The 26,054-nt window shown below is 42.7% G+C and overlaps 1 protein-coding gene across 1 annotated transcript in view; it reads left to right on the top strand.

Annotated features, from left to right (window-relative positions):
* The window catches only part of LOC137634337 (myotubularin-related protein 10-B), a 291,307-nt gene that overhangs the window by 53,721 nt on the left and 211,532 nt on the right, over positions 1–26,054 (top strand). The gene's annotated exons all lie outside the window — the stretch shown is intronic.

Genomic DNA, 26,054 nt, shown 5'->3' with positions numbered 1-26,054 from the left:
GACGTTCTACGTTTTCCCTGTCTACCAGACTAGGAAGTTACTCGTCATGTATGCATGCGAAGAGAACTTACCCTCGTAGCAGGCGTGTTTTGATGCTTAAACAGGAAGCAATCGAGTGTGTTTTTTCTTCCGCGAGAGAAGCGGAAGTCAGACAAGTCACATACAATCCTAGCTCTTCTTCTGGAATCTGACGCACTTTCAGGGAGGAAAGACTTTGTCCTCATCGAAGGACGCAAAACCTAGACTTTGTAGTCACCAATCAATATGTCCAAGACCTTTCAGGAGTCGTATGTTTTCTAATAACTTATCCTGCAGTAACTAATGTTCGCCGAAAGTTTTTTCTTTTCGGAAGAAGGCAACATGTCAGCACCAGAATCGTGTAAGACACACAGTTCTTCGGGGGAAAAGGTGCTCGGTTTGCTTCTTTTCCCACTTCTTCTCCTCCCCCAGTTTGGGGAAATGTCTATTACTTTCTTCTGAGGTTTAGCGACTACTGTTGACGGTATCTCACAGCATTGGATACGTTCAGTTCGCGCACAAGGCGCACTTGAAATGTCATAGGGACTCTCCCAGGTCGCTCTCAGGACTGCGGTTGATGTTCTCTCCCGGCCTTCGCCCACGCTTGAGTTGGCGCACTCGCTACCCCGCGAGTGTAGATTTGGTCTGAGGTAAAAGAGGTGTATTCCATCTGTGTTTAGCGTTTATGATTCTCGGGGTGGAGAAAAATTTTCTCCTAAAAGAGTCTAAGGACTACCATAGATCAAAGAAATGGTTTTCCGATTAGTGTCAGAAGGCATAGTTCTCCTATGCTTAGTAACGCTTCCTCGCAGAGATATGCTCGTGTTACTAGAAGCGTTAGAGCGGGTGCTTGTAGCAGTCTGGTCTCTCTTTTACGGCAGACGTCAAGCAGACACAGACGCAAGTTCTGGTCTCTCCCTCACGCAGTCACAGACGCAGACGCCAGTCTGGTCGTATGTTGGATGCTGACAGTCAAAGTTGATCCTTTCAACAAGTTGTCCCATTTTCGTGATCTGCGGGACGCGCGACTATCACTCATGCGGACGCATGCTACACACGGACAACTATCAGCAAACAGTTACGTCTTTCCTTCAATGACCGGATGCTATGCTGTCGCCTCCACGCGGCACGCTGTAGATTTACAACAAGCGGGACACACACACAGCGCTGTATCCACATGAAAAGGTGAACGCATACAGCACGCTGACACCTTACGGCAATGCAAGCACATTCGACATTATGGTCGCATGCTAGACGCATAGAGTCAAGTCTTTTTTCTCACAGCAGTATAAACAGACTATTCTCTCTCCTTCGCGTCTCTCTGGCCTCGCAGCTAACGCTCCCTCGTGTCAAGCTTTGGCTTTAAGTTTGTTGAACACTCGCTGATTTCACACGATCAGGTCCTAACCTCACAGCATGAGGTTCACGTTGTTGATGCTTCTTTTCAACAAGCCTAGCTTTAATATCGGTTTCTTGCAACCGATATGGACGCGTTTTGGGAGGCGGTTCTAGATCCTGATTCTCTCTCACGACATGTTGAGTGTAGGCAGCATGCTGGAACCATACTGGACTCATGCTGGGACCATGCTGGGTGCATGCTGGAAGCATGTCATTAGTCTTTTTCTCCATGTCAGGATCACGAACGCTTTATTTTAAACCATCAAGCTTTAGGTCTAGCTGCCTCCAGCATTTCGGAAAACCCCTAAGATCTAGAGGGTTGTTTGAAGGAGACAGCTGAGGCTATCGCTTGTACAAAGGACATTTGCCTCAAGGTTTTCCAACCCAATTAGGGTGTTTTATGGAGTGGTGTAGAGCTAAAGCCGGCTCTTCATTTGGTAACTCTAACACAAGTGGCCTATTTCTTCTTAGACCTTAGAAGAAAACAAATTTTTTCCTCCTCGACCATCAAAGGGTACAGGAGTATGCGGGCAGCTGTCTTCAGACGCAGAAGTTTGGATCTATCAAATAGAGACCTTATAGATCTTCTTGGATCATTTGAGATGACTTGGAGGCGTCAGCAAGATGCGCCAGCCTGAAATTTAGTGTTCGTTTCTGGAGTTTCGCAGTAGTGACAGATCCGAGCCTTTACACTTGGTTTCTTTTTAAGGCCTAACTTTGGAGACTTTCTGAGTAAGTCTACCATAGTTGAGGTCAGTGAAGTTCACTCTTAGCAAGAACATGGACTTCACAATGGTTAAGCCATAGGTACCTTGCAACCTGGATTCTTGGTCATTAACAAACATCCTTCTCATCCATAGCCTAAATCTTTCGGGATCACTATCCTCTCGAATTTAGTTTGTGATGGGCTGAGAAGAGTTTTTTGCCCGATTAAAACGAATTTTTATCGGGACAGGAGCAAAGAAGTTAAGAGTCTATTCATGACTCGGGTGCACGGTCAAGAAGCCTGCGCTATCTATGTCTAAAACACTCTATCATCTCGTATAGACTTTAATTACAGAGGTTCTTTCACACGGTTGGGTGGACAGATCATAAGATGTAGAAAGAGTAAAGACTCACAAAGTTAGAGCTGTAGAAACTTCTGTAACTTTTAAACTAAACTGTTCTCTGCAAAGCATCACGTATACAGCCTTGTGAAGGGGTAATCCTGTATTCGCCTTGCATTACTTTTACCGTATCCAGTCTCTTTATGAAGACGTCTACGTTTTGGGATCACTCGTAACAACGAGTGCTGTAGTAGGTGAAACATCCTCCACTACATTTCCCTAAATTCCTAGTACCCCTGTTCTTCTCTTGGAACTGTTTATTATATTTTTTATGACTGTACGTGAAGATTGGTCGGCAATCTTCCGCAATCTTTGACCTAGTCAGGTGGTCTTTTTGTTCCTAGAGAGCGCCTGGAACAAGGGTATTAGTTGAGGTCCTGTCATGTTATAGGTGGTTGTACCGTTTGACAGCTCCTAGAGATCATCAGCCCCGAGTGGATCACTGGATCTCCTAAGGATAACAGACAAAATGAGGCAGAGCATTGCTGTCAGCTTCGTTATCAGGTGAGAACCGCTTAAGTTGTTTATGTAACTCTTAAGTGAATTTCCAATTATGCAGCTGTCTCTGACCCGCCACCAATGGGTCTCACTCAGCCATTATATAACCAACGGGTAAGTTTTATATTTAAAAATGATATTTTCATAATAAAATAGATTTTTGAATATACTTACCCGCTGGTTATATAAGTTTTAGACCCACCCTCCTCCCCTCTAGAGACCATGGAGGAGAAAATCTGAATTAGTTGAGTATAGTTCTACCTGTAGTACCGCGAGGGCGCTGGGGTACACCTGGCATATCTGCACTAAGCCGCGCACGAGATTTTGAATTTCCTGCCGAGGCGTCAGGGACTTTAGCCATTATATAACCAGCGGGTAAGTATATTAAAAAATTTATTTTATTATGAAAATATCATTTTATTACAGTTACTCTCCATTCCCCTTCTGTCAATGACGAACAGGGAAGGGAGGGCCGAGTTTCTTATTCTATGTTTGTTCCCTCGGTGGTCTTTTTTCCCGTCGCAGACAAGGTGTTCCTCCCGAGGGAGTTTTTGTTACATAATATGTTTTATTTTTCCTCAGTTACTGATAAAGTTCTTCGTTCAACTAAGAGAACCGACGAAGCAGAGCTGTTCTGTTCATGCCTGGGGAATCTGGTGTCACTGCCTACCCTCAGAGGGCGTCATTCCTTCTCCCTAGAAGTACACCTGTGGTAACACCTGATCAGCTCTTCATCTTCGAGGAACTAGCTCCGGCTACACTTCCTCAGGCAGCGCTCTTGGCAGATCATCTTATAGCGCTACCAGGCGGTTAGCCTCCAGGGGTTGGACTACTTCCCCTTCCGAGTGATAGTTTTCCTCCCCAGGTGTGGGGTTGTTTTTCCATTCTGAGGGAGAACTTCCCTGCATCTTCTTCATCACTTCATCGACTCCGACTGCTGTTGCTGTCTTCACCTAGACTATGCTCCCCCATTGCTGAGTCTCTCTTCCTTCGGGACAGAGCATAGTCTTAGGCAAGTCTCTCCTGCGAAGTGATCACCTCTCTCGTTCGCGAGAGGGGCCACTCATAGAGACTCCTCTTCGGAAGATTGCTACTGCTGAAGGTCAGCTTGCTAATCCACCGGCCCTAAGGGGCATTATCTGTTCCTGGGCCTTCTCCTGACGACGCTGCAGCTAGTCCTCGGACCTCGGTCCTGGGTTCTTCTGTGGATCGTTCACGATCTCCATCGGGGGATGTTCGCCCTTCCAAAGTGCACATCCCAATTCCTGATCGTCCTACCAGCTGACCTGCCGACCTGCCGTCGCCGTTCCTGTCTCCGGTACAGCCTCTTGAGGCCATACCTAAGCGTGTAGGTATGCGCCAACACTTTCCAGCGCGAGCGCCCTGCAGTGCACCACCGCTCACCAACATCTCGTCAGCACTAGCCTGCTCCTTCACACTTTCCAGACCGCCCGCGCTCTCCAGCTCCTTAGCGCTTTACAATGCTTCGGCGTTCTCCTGACTTGCAGCGTTCTCCTGCTCGTCCTCAGCTCCCTCCAAAGCCCCAGCGATCTTCCAATTGCCGGCACTCTCCAGCGCAGCCTCGTCGTTCTAGGGAGCAGCATTTGCCAACTCGCCAGCGCTCACCAGCCTAACTACGCTCACCAGCGCTCACCAGCCTAACTACGCTCACCAGCGCAACTGCGCTCTCCAGCTCAAGCTTGTCAGCGCTCCCCAGCACTTATCAAAACCACAGCGCGCTTCTGCGGAACCTCGGGCTTTGGCTCGCCAACGCTCTCCTGCACGACAGCGCTCGCCCAAGCCGCAGCGGTCTCCTGGGCACTAGCACCAGCGCTCTTCTGCGCGCCAGTGCACCTCTGCGCATCAGCACTCTCCAGCGCCGAAGCTTTCACCAGCTATTCATCAACCTCCGGCTCACCAGCGCTCACCTGTGCATCTGCATTCTCCAGTGGCTGCTCTCCAGCAACCTCCTGCGCAGCGCTGAACTGCGGCGCATTCTAAGGAGACTGTGCAACACCCTCCGCTAGCGTCTTATTGCGCGCCCACACGCCTCTGAAAACACTATCTTTCCTGGCTCGGGCAGGTGATCATCAAAGCTTACAGAGGTCCTTGCTGACAGGATTAAGTAACTAGAGGTCAAGGCTTATGAAGTCCATGCAATATCTACTGTAGCCTTCAAATGCAACAGGAAATTATGTCATGCTCAGGGGGGCCAGGAATGTAGAGCAATAATCCACTTTGCCCAAATTATATCCAAGAGATCTAAGACACAAATATTAGAAGACCTCCTTGGGACCTCTAGTCACAGCTGGTCAAGTTTTACAAGGATGGGCAAGTATTTACTGATTCATTTTTCCTTTAGTCTGTTATTTCTTTCTGTGGCACTTCCAAAGAACTTAGACTGACATGGCACTCAGTGTGGTGAGTTTGAACTGGAGTCGTATAACCCTTCATTAAATAATAACTACTGCTTTACTTCATCAGGCACTAAGGATATGAATACCCTAATGGCCCTTGACCTATCAAGGTGGGTAGCATCACTCATCAGCTCAGCCTCATTGGCCTTTCAGGCAACTGATGATTATTAGAAACAAGCAATGTTTTTATGTTGTAAAAACAAATTTTCAAAATACAAACCCTTCAGTTGTAAAGAAACATTCCCCCCTCCCATCTCTGCACCCATTCCTTCCTTGAGATACTACCACTAAAGAGGTATTGGATCCTTTGACTGGCCAGACAGTAATGCATTGGATCCCTCTTTCTGGTTACGGATTATTTTTTCTTTGCCTACACTTACACAGAATAGTCTGGCCTATTCTTTACATAGTCTCGTCTTTCCTCATACACCTGACAACAATGAGATACTAAACACTTCTTCACCCAAGGGGTTGATTACTGTACTGCAATTTTTTCAGTGTACTTTCCTCTTGGTAAGGGTAGAAGGGACTCTTTAGCTGTGGTAAGCGGCTCTTCTAGGAGGGGGACACTTCAAAATTAAACCATTGTTCTCTAGTCTTGGGTAGTGCCATAGTCTCTGTACCATGGTCTTCCGCTGTCTTGGGTTGGAGTTCTCTTGCTTGAGGGTACACTCGGGCACACTATTCTATCTTATTATTTTTTTTTTCTTCTTGTTTTTTTGAAATGGTGTGTTGGGCAGGCTTAATAGAAGGGCCATGGATGCCTGGTGGTTTATCAAGAGGTTGTCTTTTCCTTTTCTGATTCTTTTTCTTCTCAAAACCATCCTTACTGTCCTCTCTTCAGTTGAAGTGGCTATCCTGGAGGGTATTTAGCCTTGCATGGTGTATCGGCTCCTTCATGTTGACCAGTTTTTCCTACCTTTTAGTATAGTCTATGGGTTTCATTAATCACTTTATTTATAATGCTGTACATATTGTTTATGTTATAATTCTTGTTAGTCTAGTTTTTAAGTATGATGTCTCTCTTTTATTTCGATTAATTCTTATGCTGTCTGGAGACATTGAGCGAAATCCGGGACAAGTATGTCCTAGACTTCGTCAATGTCGTCTTCTGTATTGCAATATTCATGGTCTTCATGCAAATATCCAAGACCTTACAGTTGCGTCCAGACAGTATGATATTCTTTTGTGCTCAGAAACTTTGGTTTCTAATATGAGGCACTCCTCTGAGCTCCTTATAAGTGGTTTTAAGAAGCCAATAATGTTGAAACGTGATGCTATCCCTAGGGCCAGGGGAATGGCGGTGTATATTAGGACCGAGTACCCTGCTTCTCATAAGTCCTGCTATCATTGTGGATGTCATGAGATTCAGGTAATAAAAGTTTGTGGCAGACATAACTTTTATTTGTGTTCCATTCACCGAAATCCAGACATGGCTAAGATACAAGAAGATGATAGAAAGTCTTCTTTTGTCTTTGTTGGTGATTTTAATGCTCGCCATAGGGAGTGGTTAAGTTCTATCTCTCCTACCAATCGCCATGGCTTAAGAGCTTTAGACTTTGCCTCTGAATCAGGCTGTGAGCAAATCATAAATGAAGCTACTCACAGGTCTGGTAATTGCTTGGACCTCGTATACACTGATTCCCCTGGCGTTATAACTACAGTAGTAAGGTTGGTTCTCCAGTCTGGACATCTGATCATGCCTTGATTTCTGATCATGCCTTGATTTCATTAGTAGTGAAGACTGAGCAGCCTGTCCCTGATATATTATATTCTTTTAAAATTTGTATGAAATCCCTAGCAGACTGGAATAGGATTTTGCATGACCTTTTGTGCTTGAATTGGTCACAATTATATAGTAGTGTAGATCCTGTTGTCCCTTTGAATGAGAATCTAGTCAACATAATTGATAGGCGTATCCCTTCTCGTGTGCTAAGGTACCGAGTGAAGGACAAACCATGGTTCAATGATGATTGTAGACGTGCTTATTTGGAGAAGCAGGAGGCCTATCATCTTTGGAAGTGTAACAGATCCGATTTGACCTGGAACAACTATACTCAGCTTCGAGCTTTTGCTCAGAGAGTTTATGCCTCAACTGTAAAGGAGTACAATTTAACCATAAAAGAAACCCTTTCTGGTACAACTCAGGAACATAAATGGTGGTCTACCCTTAAATCTGCACTCTTTGGTGTAGATGCAACAGTTCCTCCTTTACTTAAACCAGATGGCTCAGTCATTCACTGTCCAAAGGAAAAGGCAACTATGTTGGCTGATGTTTTTGACAATAAACAGAGTAATGAAAAACTTGAACTTCCTCATTCCTGTTTTCCTGAGGCTAAACTAACTAGTTTAGCTTTTCGATCTCGTGAGATTAAAGCTCTGTTGATGGACCTTGATGCTTATGGAGGTGTAGACCCAAATGACATTTTTCCTTTGTTTTTTATAAAGACAGCAGAATTCTTAGCTCCAAAGTTATCTGTTATTTTGCGCAAGTTAGCAAGAAGAGGAGCTTTTAGCACTTGTTGGAGAATTGGTAATGTTACTCCTCTATGTAAATGTGTTTGTGGTAGCTCAAGTCCCACTGATTACCGCCCAATTTCCATAACTCCCATATTATCTAAAGTTTTTTAACGTCTTCTGGCAAAACGTCTTGATAGGTTTGCTGAAGGTAATCATCTATTCCCTAGTTTGCAATTTGGTTTTCGTAAAGGCCTTGGAGCATGTGATGCCCTTCTTACAATCTCCAATGCTATACAGAAATCCCTTGATTGTGGTCAGGAAGTTCGTATGATTGGCCTTGATTTTAGTGCTGCCTTTGACCGTGTTAATCATGAGGCCCTTGTTTTCAAACTGAAACAGTTGGGAGTGGGTGGGTCGTTTCTTAGCATTATTATTGATTTTTTAAGTAATAGATCTCAAAGAGTTATTGTTGATGGGCACCATAGTGAGTATAGGAATGTGATATCCGGTGTTCCACAGGGTAGTGTTCTTGCCCCATTACTTTTCATACTATATACACATGACATGTGGTTTGGCCTAGAAAACAAGCTTGTTGCATATGCAGATGATGCTACTCTCTTTGCATCAATTCCATCCCCTGAATGTAGATCTGGGGTTGGTGAATCCCTTAATAGAGATTTAGCTAGAATTAGTGCATGGTGCAAATTATGGGGTATGAAGTTGAATTCTAATAAAACTCAAAGTATGATTGTAAGTAGGTCAAGGACGGTGGCTCCTCAACATCCAGATCTCAGTATTCATAATGTTTCTTTAAATTTGTACGACTCTTTTAAAATTTTGGGTGTGATTTTCGATAGCAAATTTACTTTTGAGAAACACATTAGGTCTGTGTCTTCTTCAATTGCACAAAAAATTGGCTTATTGAGAAAGTCTTACAAGATTTTCGGTGATCAATCTATTCTGAAGAAGTGTTTTAATTCTTTCATTCTACCTTGTTCTGGGTATTGCTCTCCTGTCTGGTGTTCAGCTGCTGATTCTCATCTTAATTTGTTGGACAGAAACTTACGGTCTATTAAGTTTCTTATTCCAGATCTAGATATTAATCTTTGGCACTGTCATTCAATTAGTTCATTATGCATGCTGCATAAGATTTTTCATAACTCTAACCATCCTTTACATTCAGATCTTCGTGGACAATTCTTTCCTGTTCGTAATACTAGGCAGGCAGTTCATTCTAATAGCCAGGCCTTCTCCATCATGAGGCTCAATACTACACAGTATTCTAGAAGTTTTATTCCAGCTGTTACCAAGTTGTGGAATGATCTTCCTAATCGGGTAGTTGAATCAGTAGAACTTCAAAAGTTCAAAGTTGGAGCAAATGTTTTCATGTTGACCAGGCTGACATGAGTCTTTTTATAGTTTATATATGACATATCTGTTTTTGACATTGTTAATAGTTTATATAGGACATATCTGTTTTGATGTTGTTACTGTTTTTAGAATGATTTATTGTTAATTTATTCTCATCATTTATTTATTTCCTTATTTCCTTTCCTCACTTGGCTATTTTTCTCTATTGGAGCCCTTGGGCTTATAGCGTCTTGCTTTTCCAACTAGGGTTGTAGCTTGGCTAGTAATAATAATAATAATAATAATAATAACAATAATAATAATAATAATAATAAATCGGAAGTGCTCATCTGATCTGATCTGACTTGTAAAGCAGGGGTGCTCATTTTGGCCTATTCTGGATGCAACTGGCAGATTCTCATGCCAAATAAAGACAAAATAGGTTGAATGAGTTTGTATATTTTAATAAGTTTTTTAAACAAAAATGTCACCTTTACTTCATAGTTACAGATGGCTCTTAATCTCCATTTGAATGAAACAGACACTTGGAAAACTGTACTTATTGTCTTCTTATACTGCTATTCATATGAATATATACACAAGTACTGTAATAGTTCATAGTTATAGAATCTATACTTTCTGTGCTTTCCTCCAAGCCTGGCAGATTTCTATATATATGTGGCCTGCCGACATATAAAATAAAAAAATTATATCAGTGAACTGTTATGTGGGTACTCATGCAATGAGTAACAAGGAAGATGAAATGATTATAAATTGATCATTTCTTTTTGTCTTTTCTGTTTGTGCCAAATCCTGGGAACCGTAGTTTCCAAAGCCAATCTCCAGTGTGAATGGCATGAACATCCACATTCAAATGTGTTATTCACTAGAACTAACCATTGCTGTTCTTATTAATGTTTGATTAAGATATGGAAGGGCTATGTTATTTTTGAGTAAGTTTTTTTTAGAATAGAAATGTTAAGAAAGATTCATGCTGCAGCGCGCAGCATGAATCTTCCTTCTCTCTGTAGATTGTCAAATTTTATTTCATGTGCACTTACACATAGTATTTACATGTGTACTTTTATTTTGTGTGTTTTTAATTTATTGAGAATAAATGGATGTCTGTCCTTGTATGATATATTTTTACTTCTTACATAAGTTTTTTACGTTTCATTTTCTGTATTATGGCTTCTTTTGTCTGAAAGCTTATAATAGTACATCTGTCGGAAGAGTCATTTATAGGTCTTCATTGAAGGTGATGGGTGTATGTTCTTCACTTCTCTCACTCAGCGACTGGCTCTGGACATTCAATGTTTAGAAGTGTTTCATCACTGGTAGATTATGTGATGCCATAAATACCCCTGTATTACAGTATTTTAAAAAGGCATCACAGGTGTCAGAATTTACCATTCATGTGACTTCATGCATTTTCTCTGATGTACTGCATTTACACCATGAGTGCTATTGTTGCTACAGCAGTTATGTTTGTTGTATTTTTGGTTGTTGAGTATAGACGTTTTCAAGTACTCAAGTGGTGATCATTTTAAAGGTTTAATTGTGCAAAATTAAAAAGCCTTTGATTTGAAATACAGGCATCTAATATTCTAGAAATGAGTGAGAAAAGAAACGAGTCAAGCAAAAACTGTGATGTCGGTAGTCCTACCAGTAATCATAGTGACATTTTAAAAGAAAAACATTTAAAATGTGATAAAGATATCCGTAAGGTTCTGTCAGCCACAAGTCTCTGTACTATGGATGAAAGATGGAGGAACTCTCAACTTTCTGTACATAGTATGATGGTGACTGATGAAGAAAAGTACAATTATATGGGATCCAGTAATAGTGTATCTCAAGATGAAATGAAATGTAAAAGAAAGTGCTCTCTAATTCAGTATAAAAACAATCATGGCTTATCAAGCACCAGTTGTATCAATAAAGAGGAAGTTGAAGGTAAAACAAAAGTCAAAAAGGATTCTCAAGAACTTAGTAATGTTTGTGTAAATGTTTCAGAGCATTCTAAAAGAGTAAAGAAAAAAAGATTTAAAAAGTCAAGTAACTTTCCCAAGACAAATTCATCGGAAAAATCAGCTTCCAATTCCAATCCCAGTAAGGTTACTTTTGCTGATATAAAGGAACCAAAGAAAAAACATAAAAATTCAACTAAACAAGGCTTGATTTTAGATGTTGCATCGTTACATGATGCTGATGGCAAAAAGAAAAATAGCAAAACTGGGAAGAGCAGTGAAGGTAGACCCAGGAGTTCATCTCCTGAATCTGAAAACAAAAATCGTTTAAGTCCGTCAGTTTTTATCACTCCAAGCTCTCCATGTTCCTCCTTTAGAAGTGAAGAAATGGGAAGTGGGGCATCATCTGTGTATCATTCAGCATATTTCACACCATGTGAAGAATACAGAAGTTCTGATGTAGTGTCAATTGAAATGCAACAAGATGTTCTTAACACCAAGCTGAATAAGATTGCATTATTATCAGTAGCAACCCCCCACTGTACAATGTCTGCTGTGGATTCTGTTGACAATAAGGAATTAAATTCACTTACAGAAAAGCATAAAACACAACGACGGCCATCGGCTATAGCTGAGGATGTGTTTCGTACTTCTCTGCCATATATTCCAAGTGGAAATACATTACCAGAAACGGTAATGAAATCGGGTAAGATTAGTGATATACAACAAGAAGAAGTGACTGACCCAGATTTGTTGTGTATTCCCAGATGGGGATATGTTTGTGGTTCAAAAGGTGATCAAAAGGACATTGATGATCAAACATGTCAATCAAATTTTGGTTTAGTGTTAAGCGCCCTGTGCTTTATTCTCTTTCTTTGGTATTTGGGTATGGTGTACAGTCGCTTTATTAATAAATCGTTTTCTCTTGATGGCTTTGATTCAGTCTTAACTTCTGCAGAGTCAGAAATTATTCAAGAAGTTGTCATAAATATTTCAGCAAATGACTTTTAATTCCTTACACATCTGTAAAATACATCGAGATAGAATTATTACTTTCGTTATATCTTTTCATGATGCAGTATGCTGTCATTTTCGATGTAAAATGCTTATGTTAAGTTGGATTTCATCTAGTTTTGGCATGTAAAGAATGTAGAGCAAAGTATGGTTACATCTTTGTTCTTTAATCCAATGGTTGATATGAGAAGAGCCTAATGGAAATAAAAAAAGAATGAAGTAGATTTGGCTCTGAAGGAAATTATATACGTATAAACCTTTCACTTGATAGATAGATGATAAAATATTGATAATGAAAAAAATAATTCAGTCAAACATATACAGTTTCTATATATTGTACATAGTAAAGTTACTAATCAAGCTGTTGTGAGACTGAAGTCTTTCTATACTGTAAAGGGTTTCCTGATCATTCATTGGTAGTCTAGCAATAATTAGTACATACAGCGTGCCATTGTAAATTGAGACCTGTCACCAAACAAAACATTTAAATGTGCTATCTAAATTATGTTTATTACAGTACTTGTAGCTAGGCTAATGATTTTATTACAACCGCTGATTGCTGCATGATTTTTAAATTTGAACAAGGTGGTAAACAATAACTCATTCAACATATTAGATCCAAAAATGGTGAACTTCACTTTGGTTAAAGATACTGTAATATTTTTTTTTATATACAGTATACGTTGTCCACATGTCATTTGCCCCATCCCATTCTGTTATTCTTCATTCAAGCATCTGGGTGATTTTAGCAGTTTTTTGTGAAACAATTGTCACCAATGATGGAACTAATTACTTGGCAATCATGTGCTTATTCATCCAAACTCTTGAAATTAGGCTGATTATTTTTTGGAATGTTGATAGCTGTTCTTGGATATGAATGTGTCAAAATATCCAATATCTGATTTAAGAGTTGTGGGTTTGCATTGTATACCACAATTCACTGAATATATATTTTGTGTAGTTGGGTAGGGTTATTGACTTCATGAAACAAAACCTAGAGTAACAGAAAGATATGAAACCTGAAGTTACAAGTACGGTATTAGAATGTTTCATTTAAGTTATTTATATGATATAAAAATTTTAGTTTGATTAAATAAGTTTGTTGTTTTATTTCTTGTTATTTTTTTATTGCAATAACCTGTATTCTTTAATGGGAGGGGGGTTCCTGAAGTTTAATAATTAATGCTTGAAGTTTAATAATTAATGCTGTGTTCATTCCCTTAAAAGTTCTTAGTGTTACTGGTCTTTTAAAAATAAATCTTATTCCATACTCTGTTTCTCTTTGACCTCATATAGAATCAGTAAATGACAACAACTTAACTTTATTAAGAGACCCTCTGATGCCAAATGATTCTTTGGCCTTTTTTTATAATTAGAGGAAAATCCTAAATCCATACCTTTTCTTTTAGATTTTACAGTAATACCACTCTATAAAGGATTTCAACATATGTAAGTTCTGAATTTACGTTGCTCATCATTAAGTATTGAATACAAAAGTAAAATCTGTTTTTTGGGCTCAAGCCATGTCGTCCTGATGGAAGGTTCCTATTGGTAGCTTTCTAAGGGATATTTGGCTACAGTGATATTCCCAGAGAATTAACCTTTAGGTCTCCAGAATTCTAACTCCTGGCACGAATATCCTTAAAATTTCTCTTAAGGATATCGCATAATATCAGGGGATGTATATTGTATCTTGATACGACACATAGCAATCTTCACCCCGAATAATGTTTTCGTTTCAAGGGGGAAAAGTGGCAAAAATAGAAGGGGAGCCGTTGTCAAGGTTACCCTTCCTCCCGTACTACTACGAGTATCTAGATGGCGCTGTATCCAAGATGGCGCCTATTCCTATTTTCGTAGCGAATTTGCATGGTGGTTTTCCCTGTTGCTCTAACGTTTGTGTTCGATTATCCGAGGATTAATCATGCAATCTCCAGCTTCTTCTGCCACTGGAAAGTTGAGTATTTATTCTTTACAGTGTGTAATTTTTAGCTCCTGCTTCTCAGAGAAATTAGAATAATTTTAAGTGTTTGGAGCTTAGCCGATCACCGGAGGCGCCATGGGCGCTGTCGTTCATAACGCTTGTGGTATTTAGTTAGCTGAACGACACTCCCGGTTGTAATAGCATGAATATTTATGAAGCTATTCAATTAAGATTATACTAGGAAGTTATATATTATGTCGATTGTATTTATTAGAGTTTCGGCGATTTAGGTAACCGAACCTCTCCCCGCGCTAGGCTTCCTCGCCTACGCACTTCAGTTTACTTTCATGCATGATATAGAATGACATTCCTAGTTGTAATAGCATTAATAAATTATGAAGGTATTTTGGCACAATTATACTTGTAAAGATATACATAATTTTGCATATATTTCCTCTTCCTTATATCGAACGTGTACGTTAGAGTTTCGGCGATTTAGGTAACCGAAATCTCGCCTTGCGCTAGGCTAACTAGCCTATGCGCTTTAGTATACTTTCATACATGTTCCCAGTTTACCCTCGTGTATCGTTTTATCAATTTATGCGGGGATAGATATCTCCTAGAATTATTATATAACTCGATACTCGTCTCCTGTGGAGATTTAAGGGTAATCCTTCCTTCCTTCTGAGTGCCGCCATAGGTGACAACCCTATCTTGGTCCTGCCATAGAGTAGACACTCCGGCTTGACTTTGGCTAGTGTTTTCTGTCTCTTACCCTTGCCGGCGGATAGCCGACTTTGGTGTTTTCAACAGAACCTCAGAGTATTCAGTCTTTTTGCCGGTGGCCGAGCAGCAGGGTGAGTAGTCACTCACCTGCTGGCTTTCAGCTGCCGGCATAGGAGGCTATGCCTCCCTAGGCTGCACTTGAAGTGGTTGTATGATGCCGCCACCTCCCCTGCGGTCTAGAAGACTAGTCCTGTTTCGGTAGACCCTAGGCTGAAGAATAGATATTCTTCTGCCGCCTAGGATGGTGCCGATACTGAAACGAAGTTTCTCCCCTGTTGGGAGGTGGCGGCAATTCTGCCGCCTCCTCCTAAGACTGTTTCAGCAGACCCTAGGCTGAAGAATAGATATTCTTCTGCCGCCTAGGATGGTTCCCCCTCGCCGCTGGAAAGGCGAGGTAAGAAAGTGTGCGTCTTCGTCGGATGACGCAAAATCGCGACGTGGTTGGCACCAACCACTGCGTTCAAGACCTCTCAAGAGACGTATGTCTCCTACTAAACCATCTTGTAGTAACTGGTGTTCGCCGGAGGTTTTCCTTTCGGAAGAAGACGACGTGTCAGCGCCAAAATATTCGCGTAAGACACATAGTTCGTTGGAGGAAGAAGGTGCTCAGTTTACTTCTGTACACGCTTCTTCCCCTCTCCCAGATTGGGAAATGTTGCAAGGACTTTCCCCTGGTGGCCACCCGACGACGGTTGACGATCCCTCGCAGCGATCAGTACACGGGTCAGTTAGCGCACACGGCGGTCATCAAGTGTCTGATCTGTCTGAACTAAAGAGGTCGATTTCGTCCCTGTTTGACGCATATGATTCTCGAACAGAGAAGTCTCGTCTAAAAGAACCTAAAGACATCAACAGACCAAGGAAAGGAGCTGCCGTTAACCAAGGCGTTATCGAACAGCGTATTTCTCCTACGCTCAGCAACGCTCCCTCTCAGTGATTGAGACGCGTTGCGGGAAGCGACAAGGTTCTGGTCTCTCCCTCGCGGCATTCTGGACGCAGACAGCAGTCTGGACGCATGCAGTCAGGATTTGTCCACACAGCATGATAGACAAGCAGTTGTCTCTCCTTCGCGACTTACTGGACGCGCCACTAACGCTTCCTCGCGTCACGCTGTAAACATACAACATGCGGAACGCATGCAGCATGCTGGAAGCTCACGGCAAACTGGACGCATGCAGCAGTCTGGACGTATGCTGGACGCAGGCAGTCAGGTTTTGTCCCCACAGCATGATAGACAAACAGTTGTCTTTCCTTCACGACTTGCTGGACGCGATACTAACGCTTCCTCGCGTCATGCTGTAGACTTACAGCATGCGGGACGCATTCAGCACGCTGAAACCTCATGGCAACATGGACGCCTGCTGCAGTCTGGACGCATGCAGCAATCTGGACGCATGCAGTCAGGACTTGTCCTCGCAGCAAGATAGACAAGTTGTTGTCTCTCCTTCGCGACTCACTGGACGCGCAGCTAACGCTCCCTCGCGTCACGCTGTTGACATACAGCATGCTGAACGCACGCGAGCAGGACTTACCCTCGCATCATGGGGGTCACGATGTTGATGCCTCCTTACAGCATGATGGACTTATGCTGGAAGCACTGGAACCTGTCTCTCCCTCGAGATGTGGCGGGATGTTGCAAGAACAAGCCCCACACCCTTGAATCACACTAAACAGACAAATGTCTCCTCTGCACAAACTTTCCCCTTACTTTATCATTAACCAGACTCTTAGACAAAAAGGACATAAACACAAACCATAACCTTAAAACTATATTTATAAATACCAAAACAATCACTTAATACTAAAATATCACCAACCATATTCCATAACCAAAAAAAATCACACTTAGCACTACAATCTTAACTTACTATATATAGAAAACATTCAAATAACCCCATGAAAAACAAAACTTAAAGCTAAAAATTCCCTTCAACTCCAAATATAAACGCAATCAATATATATATTTCTGAGTAGACTCCTTCGTCCACACAAGGGCCAACAGTCTTTAATTGCCCCAAAACCACAACCTTATAGCAACCGAGACACTGACAAATATCAACACAACTGCATTGATTGATTTTGGGTCTTGTGCATTGTCATCATAATCATCATCATCATCATATGTAATCTTGTTCAACAGGCCAGGTCATCAACGCTTGGTCAATCCAAATGAGCAGTCTAACACAATTAATTACAGGCCAGGTCATCAACAATTATCCAAATCCAAGCAGTCGTGCCAAGTTCCTTATTATAGCCAAGTTGTCATCAATCACTTTTACATTCAAAGAAAATCTCTCCAAAGGAGGAATCACGGCCTGCCAAAAATAAAAAAGAAAAACACTTATGAACACTCCTAACTAACTAAACTATCGCACTATAATCAAAGATAAATAATAAATTGTTCCTATCATTCACAATCACGACAAGCAAAGATAAACAAAACTGTACTTACTCAGAATATAAATATAATCCAGCTCTCACACAACTGCCTTAAGCTGCAGTCAAATAAAAAAAGCATTCGCTCCGAAACATTCACCACTGTCGTAACCTAACTAAAACATAAACAAACAACCTCAAATATACCGACAGTCTTTTCCACTACAAACAATCATTCGCTAACTACCTCTCTCTCTCTCTCTCTCTCTCTCTCTCTCTCTCTCTCTCTCTCTCTCTCTCTCTCTCTCTCTCTCTCTCTCTCTCTCTCTCTCTCTCTCGATTTGCCAAAAAACAAAAAATAAAAATAAATCCTCCACAGAGACTTGCGGAACGTAAACGTAATGCTTCTTCACAATTGGATGGTATCCTTCACGATGTTCCATCAGGACAGGATGAGGTCTTTATGGAAGACGATAACCGACAGGATGACGCGGTTTTGTCTCCTACCCATTCGACTCAGGAGATCGATGTTCCTTTAGCAGAAGTTTTAGAGGACGAATCTCAGGATTCGCTGCAGGCAGCTAACCTTAAAAAGCTACTGACAGTTTTAACATCTCTGTATCCAGAGGACTTTACTCAACCTATGCCTCAGAGCCCGCCCTTTCAGTTTTTGAAGGGCAGACCCCGAAAAACATCCTCCTTCAAAAAGATGGTTCTTGCTGGATCGGTTAAGAGGGCTTTCTCAACTCTCAGCCAATGGACGTCCGAGAGGAAGGATCTAAGGAAGACCTCATTTTCCTTTCCTCCAACTAGACTGGCCTCCAGATCTAGTGTGTGGTATTCGACTGGGGAAGTTCTCGGTTTGGGAGTGCCTGCCTCCTCCCAGGGAGACTTCCCCAGACTTGTTGACTCCTCACGCAGATCAGCCATGAGCAAGTCGAAGATTATGTGGTCCAATTCTGAAATGGACCATCTGCTGAAGGGAATTTTTAGGACAATAGAAGTCTTCAGCCTTATGGACTGGACTCTCGGAGCTCTTGCAGAGGCCACAGACCCTAAGAACGAGGCTCAGATACATCTGATTACCTGTCTGGATAAAGCCGTGAGGGAGGCTCCATCGAACTTTCTGCCCTTTTCACGGCAGGAGTTCTTAAAAAGAGGGCTATGCTTTGTTCCTTCTTATCTTCAGGTTTGTCCCTTGTTCAGAAATCTGAACTTTTATTTGCTCCGTTGGGTAATCATCTTTTCCCTCCAGACAGTGAAAGATTTGTCGGCAGCTCTGGCACAACAGGCTACGCAAGATCTTATCTTTAGGACTGCTAAGAAAGTCCTTCCAGCTAGCTTTTTAGCAAGGACACAAAAGGAGGCTCCTCCCATTCGTCAGCCCTTACGTGGGAGAGCCCCTTCAAGGGAACTCAGAGGATTGCGGCTGGAGGTCAAGCTTGCAGATTCCCAAGACAGCAAACCAAATCAAGAAAGTGAGACATGCAATCTTCAGACACTAGTGGGAGCCAGGCTTTCCCAATTTTGGCGAGATTGGAGCCAAAGGGGGCCGGACATCTGGACGATCAATGTCCTTAAGGAGGGATACAAGATCCCCTTCCTGAGAATGCCTCCCATGTCGTCGATATCCTTAGAGTTGACAACAACCCACTCAGGGAACAAGGCAGCAGCTCTTCAAGAGCAAGTGAACCTTATGCTGTCGAAACCAGCCATAGAAGTGGGAGAGGACACCTCCTCGGAGGGGTTTTACAACATATTTTTCCTAGTTCCGAAAAGCTCGGGGGGGATGGAGACCTGTTCTGGATGTCAGTCTATTGAACAAGTTCGTCAGCAAAGTAAAATTTGCCATGGAAACTTCAGCGTCAGTCGTTGCAGGCACCAGCCAGGGAGACTGGATGGTGTAATTGGATCTGCAGGACGCGTATTTCCATATCCCGATACACCCGGACCACAGAAAATTTCTAAGGTTCGTGTTCCTCAAGACCACTTATCAGTTCATAGCACTCTGGTTTGGACTGAGCACGGCTCCCTACGTTTTTACCAGAGTGATGTCCAACGTGGCTCGCTGGCTTCACCTAAGGGAGTAAGGATTTCTTTGTACCTGGACGACTGGCTAGTCAGAGCAGAATCACAAGTAAAGTGTCTGGAGGCTCTTCAAATGACAATGTCCTTAACGCAACAGTTAGGTCTGATGGTAAACCTGGCCAAATCTCAACTAACACCTTCACAGAATATCATTTATCTGGGGATGAGAATTCACTCAGCGGTTTTTCGGGATTTACCAGCCCTGAAATGCATTATAGATTGCCTAGTAAAGGTGCGACATTTCCTAGACTTACGCTCCTGCTCGGTGAGAGATTGGATGAGTCTCCTGGGCACCCACTCATCGATCGAACAGTTCGTGTCCCTGGGAAGACTTTATCTACGGCCTCTTCAATTTCATCTGGCAAAGTTTTGGACGAGAGGTCATAGTCTGGAAAAGTGGATGCCTACCCCTCTGGGGATCAGGAATCACTTGGATTGGTGGGACGATGCCAACAAACTCCAGGAAGGTTTCGAACTGTATCAGAAGAACCCCGACCTAGTGTTGTACTCAGACATGGGTGGGGTGTAACACTCGGGAAGGCCGAGATATCGGGTCTGTGCGTAGAGTCTCAGAGGATAGCACATAAATATGAAAGAGCTAGTGGCCATTCACCTAGCCCTCATTCACTTTCAGAAGGAAGTCCGAGGAAGATTGGTTCAGATCAACGCAGACAACACCACTGCGTTGGCTTACATAAAAAAGCAGGGAGGCACTCATTCGGCCTCACTTTACGAGGCTGCGAGAGATATACTTCTCTGGGCGAAAGCGAGGGACATAACCCTGATTACTCGCTTCATAGAAGGGGAGAAAAACGTCAGGGCGGATATGCTCAGCAGAAAAAGGCAAGTTCTAACTACAGAGTGGACCCTGCATCACGAGGTGTGGATGTTGTGGGGTCAACCCTCGATAGACCTCTTCGCCACACAAATGACAACGAGGTTGCCAGTATTTTGCCCTCCAGTCCCAGACCAGGAAGCAGGCGCAGTGGACGCTTTTCTTCTGAACTGGGAAGGTCTAAACGTGTACTTTTCCTCCATTCAAGATCCTGGACAGAGTCCTGAAAAAATTCAGGGAATCTCCCAACGTCCGCATGACCCTGATAGCTCCATTTTGGCCCATGAGGCCTTGGGTTGCGGAGATGATGGAGTGGCTAGTAGATACCCCCAGAACATTACCAAATCGGAGCGATCTACTCAAACAACCTCACGTAGAGAGGTACCACCAGAATCTCCTCGCTCTCAATCTGACTGCCTCTCTACTATCGAAAAGCTGGCAAGAACGAAGGGCTTTTCAAGGGAGGCTGCACGAGCTATTGCCAGAGCTAGAAGGACATCCACTATTAGGGTTTAACAATCCAAGTGGGACATATTTAGAGTATGGTGCAGGAATAACAAACTTTCCTCTACCAGTACCTCTATAGCCAACATAGCAGATTTTCTGTTGTATCTGCATACAAAAGAGAAGCTGGCTGTGCCTACCATCAAGGGTTACCGCAGCATGCTAGCCTCCGTCTTTTGTCACCGACACATTGATGTGTCAGGTAACAAGGATCTTTCAGATCTCATTAGATCTTTTGAGACGACTAAGAGGAAAGACAATCCAACCCCCTCTTGGAACCTGGATATAGTCCTGGCCTTTTTAACCTCAAGTAGGTTTGAACCCTTGGACAAGGCATCTTGGAAGGATCTTACCAAGAAGACTTTTCCTAGTTGCTTTGGCTACAGCAAAAAGGGTAGGAGAGTTACAAGCCGTCAGCAAGAAGGTGGGCTTTAATGGAGACAATGCTGTTTGCTCCCTTCAGCATGGCTTTCTCGCGAAAAACGAGAATCCTTCTCGACCTTGGCCTAGATCTTTTACCATCCCAGGGCTATCTCACTTGGTTGGACGGGAGAAGGAGAGAGGCCTTTGTCCAGTGAGAGCTCTAAAATTTCGTCTGCACACGTCCAAAACCTGAGAGGACAAACAGACAACCTCTGGTGCTCAGTTAAAAAACCCTCTTTGCCGCTATCAAAAAATGCTCTAGCTTTTTTCATCAAGGATTTGATAAGGGAAGCTCACCAGAATTGTGAGGAAAGGAGTTTCCCAATCCTTAAGGTGAAACCACATGAGGTAAGAGCTGTTGCAACTTCTATGGCTTACAAGCACAATAAGTCAATGAAGTCAATTCTGGAGGCTACTTTCTGGCGAAGTAAATCAATCTTTGCAGACTGTTATCTCAAATATGTCCAGACCCAGTATGAGGATTGCTGTTCCCTGGGTCCATGTCCAGACCCAGTATGAGGATTGCTGTTCCTTGGGTCCGTACGTTACCTCCGGCGTCGTAGTTGGAGAAGGGTCTACTGCCTCTTCCCTGTAACCTAATATATACCCTTGCCTTTTTTTTTCTTGTACTTGTGTTAACAGGTTGTCTGTGAAGGTTGTTGCAGCCTTCCACAGTCTGGGATGCAAGTCAAGTTAGTTTTTTTGTGTGTGTTTTTAAATTTTGGAGTAGGTGGTCAGAATCAGTATGCATGGCTATGCCAGGTTTGCAAGGGTGGAGGTCTAGCCACGCTAAGGTCAAGGACCTTGTGGCAGCCCCACTGAGACTTTTACAGCCCCCTGAGTGGATTGCTGAGTCTCTTAAGGAATGCAGGCGAAATGAGGCAGGATAACTTTGAAGCCAGCTTCCTTATCAGGTAAGAACCAGATTGTTAGTACTGTACTACTAATTGTAGATATTAATAATTATCCAAATTCCCGATGGGATGAGGTTTTCTACCCACCACCAATGGTGTCAATCAGCTATATATATGTAACTACCAGGGAAGTTACATACAGTATTTAAAAATGGTATTTTTGTTATAGAATTAATTTTCAAATGTACTTACCTGGTGAAATTGTGAGACTCTTGTATATATAGTTGATACTATGTTCGTTCATACATTATATACAAACCTTGAGACCCCTTTCCCACTGTCTAGTATGACTCTTCCCTGCAGGGGCCAGGAAGCACTAACATTGTCTATGATTAGTAGTAATGACGTATAACGGTAACGTCATATGTCTCGATGGTCTGGATGACCATAGGAAAATTTGTCCCAAGGTTGAGGCACCAATAAAATCCACAGATACAGTACTTTCTAGTAATTCTCTGGTAAACTTCCATCAGGACGACATGGCTTGAGCCCAAAAAACGGATTTTGAGCGAAGCGAAAAATCTATTTTTGGGTGAGATAGCCATGTCGTCCTGATGGACCCGCCCTCCTTTTCTATAGAAAAGGCCTTAGCAGGATCCCTCCCGAAATTACTATATCTGTAGCACCATGTTCAATGCTATAAGGAATAAGCACCATCTTGGATACAGCGCCATCTTAGATACTCAATAGTAGTACGGGAGGAAGGGTAACCTTGATAACGGCTCCCCTTCTATTTTTGCCACTTTTCCCCCTCGAAGCGAAAACGCTATTCGGGGTGAAGATTGCTATGTGTCGTATCAAGATATACGTCCCCTGATATTATGCGATATCCTTAAGAGAAATTTTAAGGATATTCGGGCGAGGAGTTAGAATTCTGGAGACCTAAAGGTTAATTCTCTGGGAATATCACTGTAGCCAAATATCCCTTAGAAAGCTACCAATAGGAACCTTCCATCAGGACGACATGGCTATCTCACCCAAAAATAGATTTTTCGCTTCGCTCAAATTCCGTTTTACCTGCCCTTGCATCAATTTATACGTTATGCAATAACGATGAATTAGTTCACTTTACAGTCTTGTACTTCACACAAAAGCTAATTAATGCAGGTATCTGGTTTTTATAAAATGATAGTGGATACGAGTACTCTTTTGTGTTCATTATGTATATAAGGAATATATGTCACTTTATAAAGTGAAAATGTAGCCTACATAAATAAAAATCTTACGTCAGGTCTCTTGGAACTAGTTAAAGATGTATGCGGGATATTACTTTTCAAAGGTAAACATGTGAGGTTGTTATATTTTTAGAAAAGAAGCAGTTATATTAATGTTGCCCTACCGTGATAATTTGATTTTGTAGGTTGATCACATCCTTACTTTGGTACAGTATTAGGAAATTTAAGCATTATAGAAGCTAATCTTACTCGTTAAGTGGAAAATCAGTTGCACCAATTCAATTTGTACAAACCAACACTATTTATAGGGATATTACTTTTGGCGAAGCTGAAAGAACGAGCCATTAGAATTTAGCGAAGGTTAACAACCCATTCTGCTAGTTAGCAGGTCGTAGGGGGTTAGTTAGCTACCCCTCTCACTCACACACCTGTGACTATGCTTCACTTTGCTTTTGGCTCGGATGATGAACGGTTGCTGCCGATCTTCATCCTCTCCATTATTTTGAACTGCCGTCATTATGTTTTTTTACTTTTTCTTTCAGTTTGTGTGTGTGCTAAGTTCTTTTATCTACCAGCCTTGCGTACCTGATCTGATTCGGAGGGCCGCACTTTCATGTCCGCGGAGGAAACTGATCTTCACCGCCTTTGTCGTGTCTGCAGAGGTCAACGCTATGACGAGTCTAATAAATGTAATGAATGCCAGGAGTTTTATGCCTCCCAGTGGGAAAGTTATGGGTGTCAATGGAAGAAGAAGCCCAAGCGGGATTGTTCTCCTTCGAAGCAGAAGAAACCCAAGGCTTCTTCTTCCTCTTCCCGACCTTCCTCCGAAGCTCCTACTCGAACGGCTTCCTCCAGGGAACCGTCAAGTAGTAGTGTAGGCCGCTTAACCCCCGGTCAACCTCGGTCCTCGAGAGATGTTGCTGTCTCCCTTAGTGAGGTCGCCCCAGCTTTCCTCACAAAGGAGGCCGTATCTCTCCGTTATTACGGGTTTGGCCATCTCTGGGTTTACCCGGTCCTCTCTCCAAGGAGGCTCTGCTGCAGTTCTTTCACTGGGGTACCGAACTGCAACGATCGTCAGCTTTGGAGGTCAACCCCTTGACCTTGGTCGACATGGTGGTATTGTAGGTTTTGCCTGCTGCCCTGACAGCAGACCCTATTGCTGCTTGTTCTGCTGCTGCCGCCGAGGACTGTGCTTCCCCCCGACGAAAATCCTTTGGGGGGAGAGAAAAGTCAAAGGATGTCTCTCCTGTGAGTGTTCCCCTTTCTTGTTCGCGGGAAGAGGCACTCATAGAGATTCCTCTTTGGAGGCCTGCTGCCGGTCGCTGTGGGACATCCTCATCGTGGTAGGAGACCTTGCAGTTCTCATCCACCACTATGCCTTCGTGGTGCCCCTTCACCTTCAGCAAAGAGACGACTCCACGGATCTTCATCTCCGCAGCTTTTTTCTTCGAAGGAACCTGCCGGTAATCCCCTTCGCCTGCTTCAACAGATTCATCTTTTCGCCAACAAACTCCGGTTTGTTTCTCATCTGCAAGGGATCGTTCGCGATCTCCTCCGAAGGATGTGCTTTCTTCCAAAGGACACATTTCTACTTCTGAGCATCCAGCAGCTGTTTGCCGACCATCTGCACTTCGTTCACATGCTCGCCGAGTTCCTGTCAAGCGTTTTCCGCCTCGTCAGGCTCCTGCTCAGTGTTCACTTGCTCAACAGGTTCAGGTTCATCGTCCTGCCACTTGTCAACCCGCAGCTCATGAATCGCTACTCAGGCGACTTCGTGGCGGAGTCTTTGGTTGGGATCCATGGAAATCCTGTTACGGACCAAGGTCTTTTCTAAGGAAAGTACCAGGTAGGCAATGGAGACCTTCCTTCGCTCAGGCACCCGCACCAATGAGTTTCCTATTTACTTTGGCTTAGGTAAATGAATCAGTGAGCTACATGGTCTCTCTTTTAACATCCATTCAAGGGGATGGAGGCAAGTGTTGTTTTCCTTTATCCCTGAGTTTGTAGCCTAAATCCAGAATCCTTCAGTCCCAGATTCCAGGTTTTTATCTTTTCAGGTCAAAAGGAGAGCAAAATCTTATAGCAGTAACTAGTATCAAGGTAGAGAAATAATCAATGGGAGAGCAGAATGATGGTAGCTAGTTTACAGTTTTGTGGCGCATCAATTTAAAATAATTTTTCGGCGGCGGGGCGAATCTTGTTTCATATCATAAGGGGTTTTTTGTAATATGAGGTGGAAAAAAATCTTCCTATTTCTTTTTATATTATGAATTTTTTTATACAGAAACTTTCATATTGAGAGGTATTACAGTACTGTACTGTATATGCCAGGTTTACGGCACAGAGATATTCGGCTTAGAACAACCCTTGATGCCAAGGCCATAGACCTGCTGGTATTATTAAGCCACTGGTGCATATGCTGGTGGGATCCTAAACTCTTTCAGCATCCCAATGCTCAAGTTTTGAGTATCCCGTCATAAATTTCCAGCCATTTGGAACAGGAACTTCTCACCCAAGGACCAGGATGAATCTCCTGTATTAAGGCCAAGGGTTTGTATTTGTAGGAACAAATGGCAGATGGAAGTAATTTTTATTTTTTCTAGCTGTACAGTACAAACCTGAGTCCTTTATTCATACTTAAATGCCATCACCAACCCCCTAGAAAGTCCCATCTGTTCTCAAAATGAGCCAGCGGTAGGGCCAGTGCTAACCCGCTACTGACCATTAATTTTTAGCTGGTTATTAACACCTCATTATAATTTTTAACTGCTGTATTCCAGCTTTGCTTTTATTACTCTCCT

Source organism: Palaemon carinicauda, chromosome 44, assembly GCF_036898095.1.
Source record: "Palaemon carinicauda isolate YSFRI2023 chromosome 44, ASM3689809v2, whole genome shotgun sequence".
Taxonomy (NCBI): domain Eukaryota; kingdom Metazoa; phylum Arthropoda; class Malacostraca; order Decapoda; family Palaemonidae; genus Palaemon; species Palaemon carinicauda.
The sequence above is the reverse complement of the archived record's forward strand: the minus strand, read 5'-3'. Positions and strand labels throughout refer to the sequence as shown.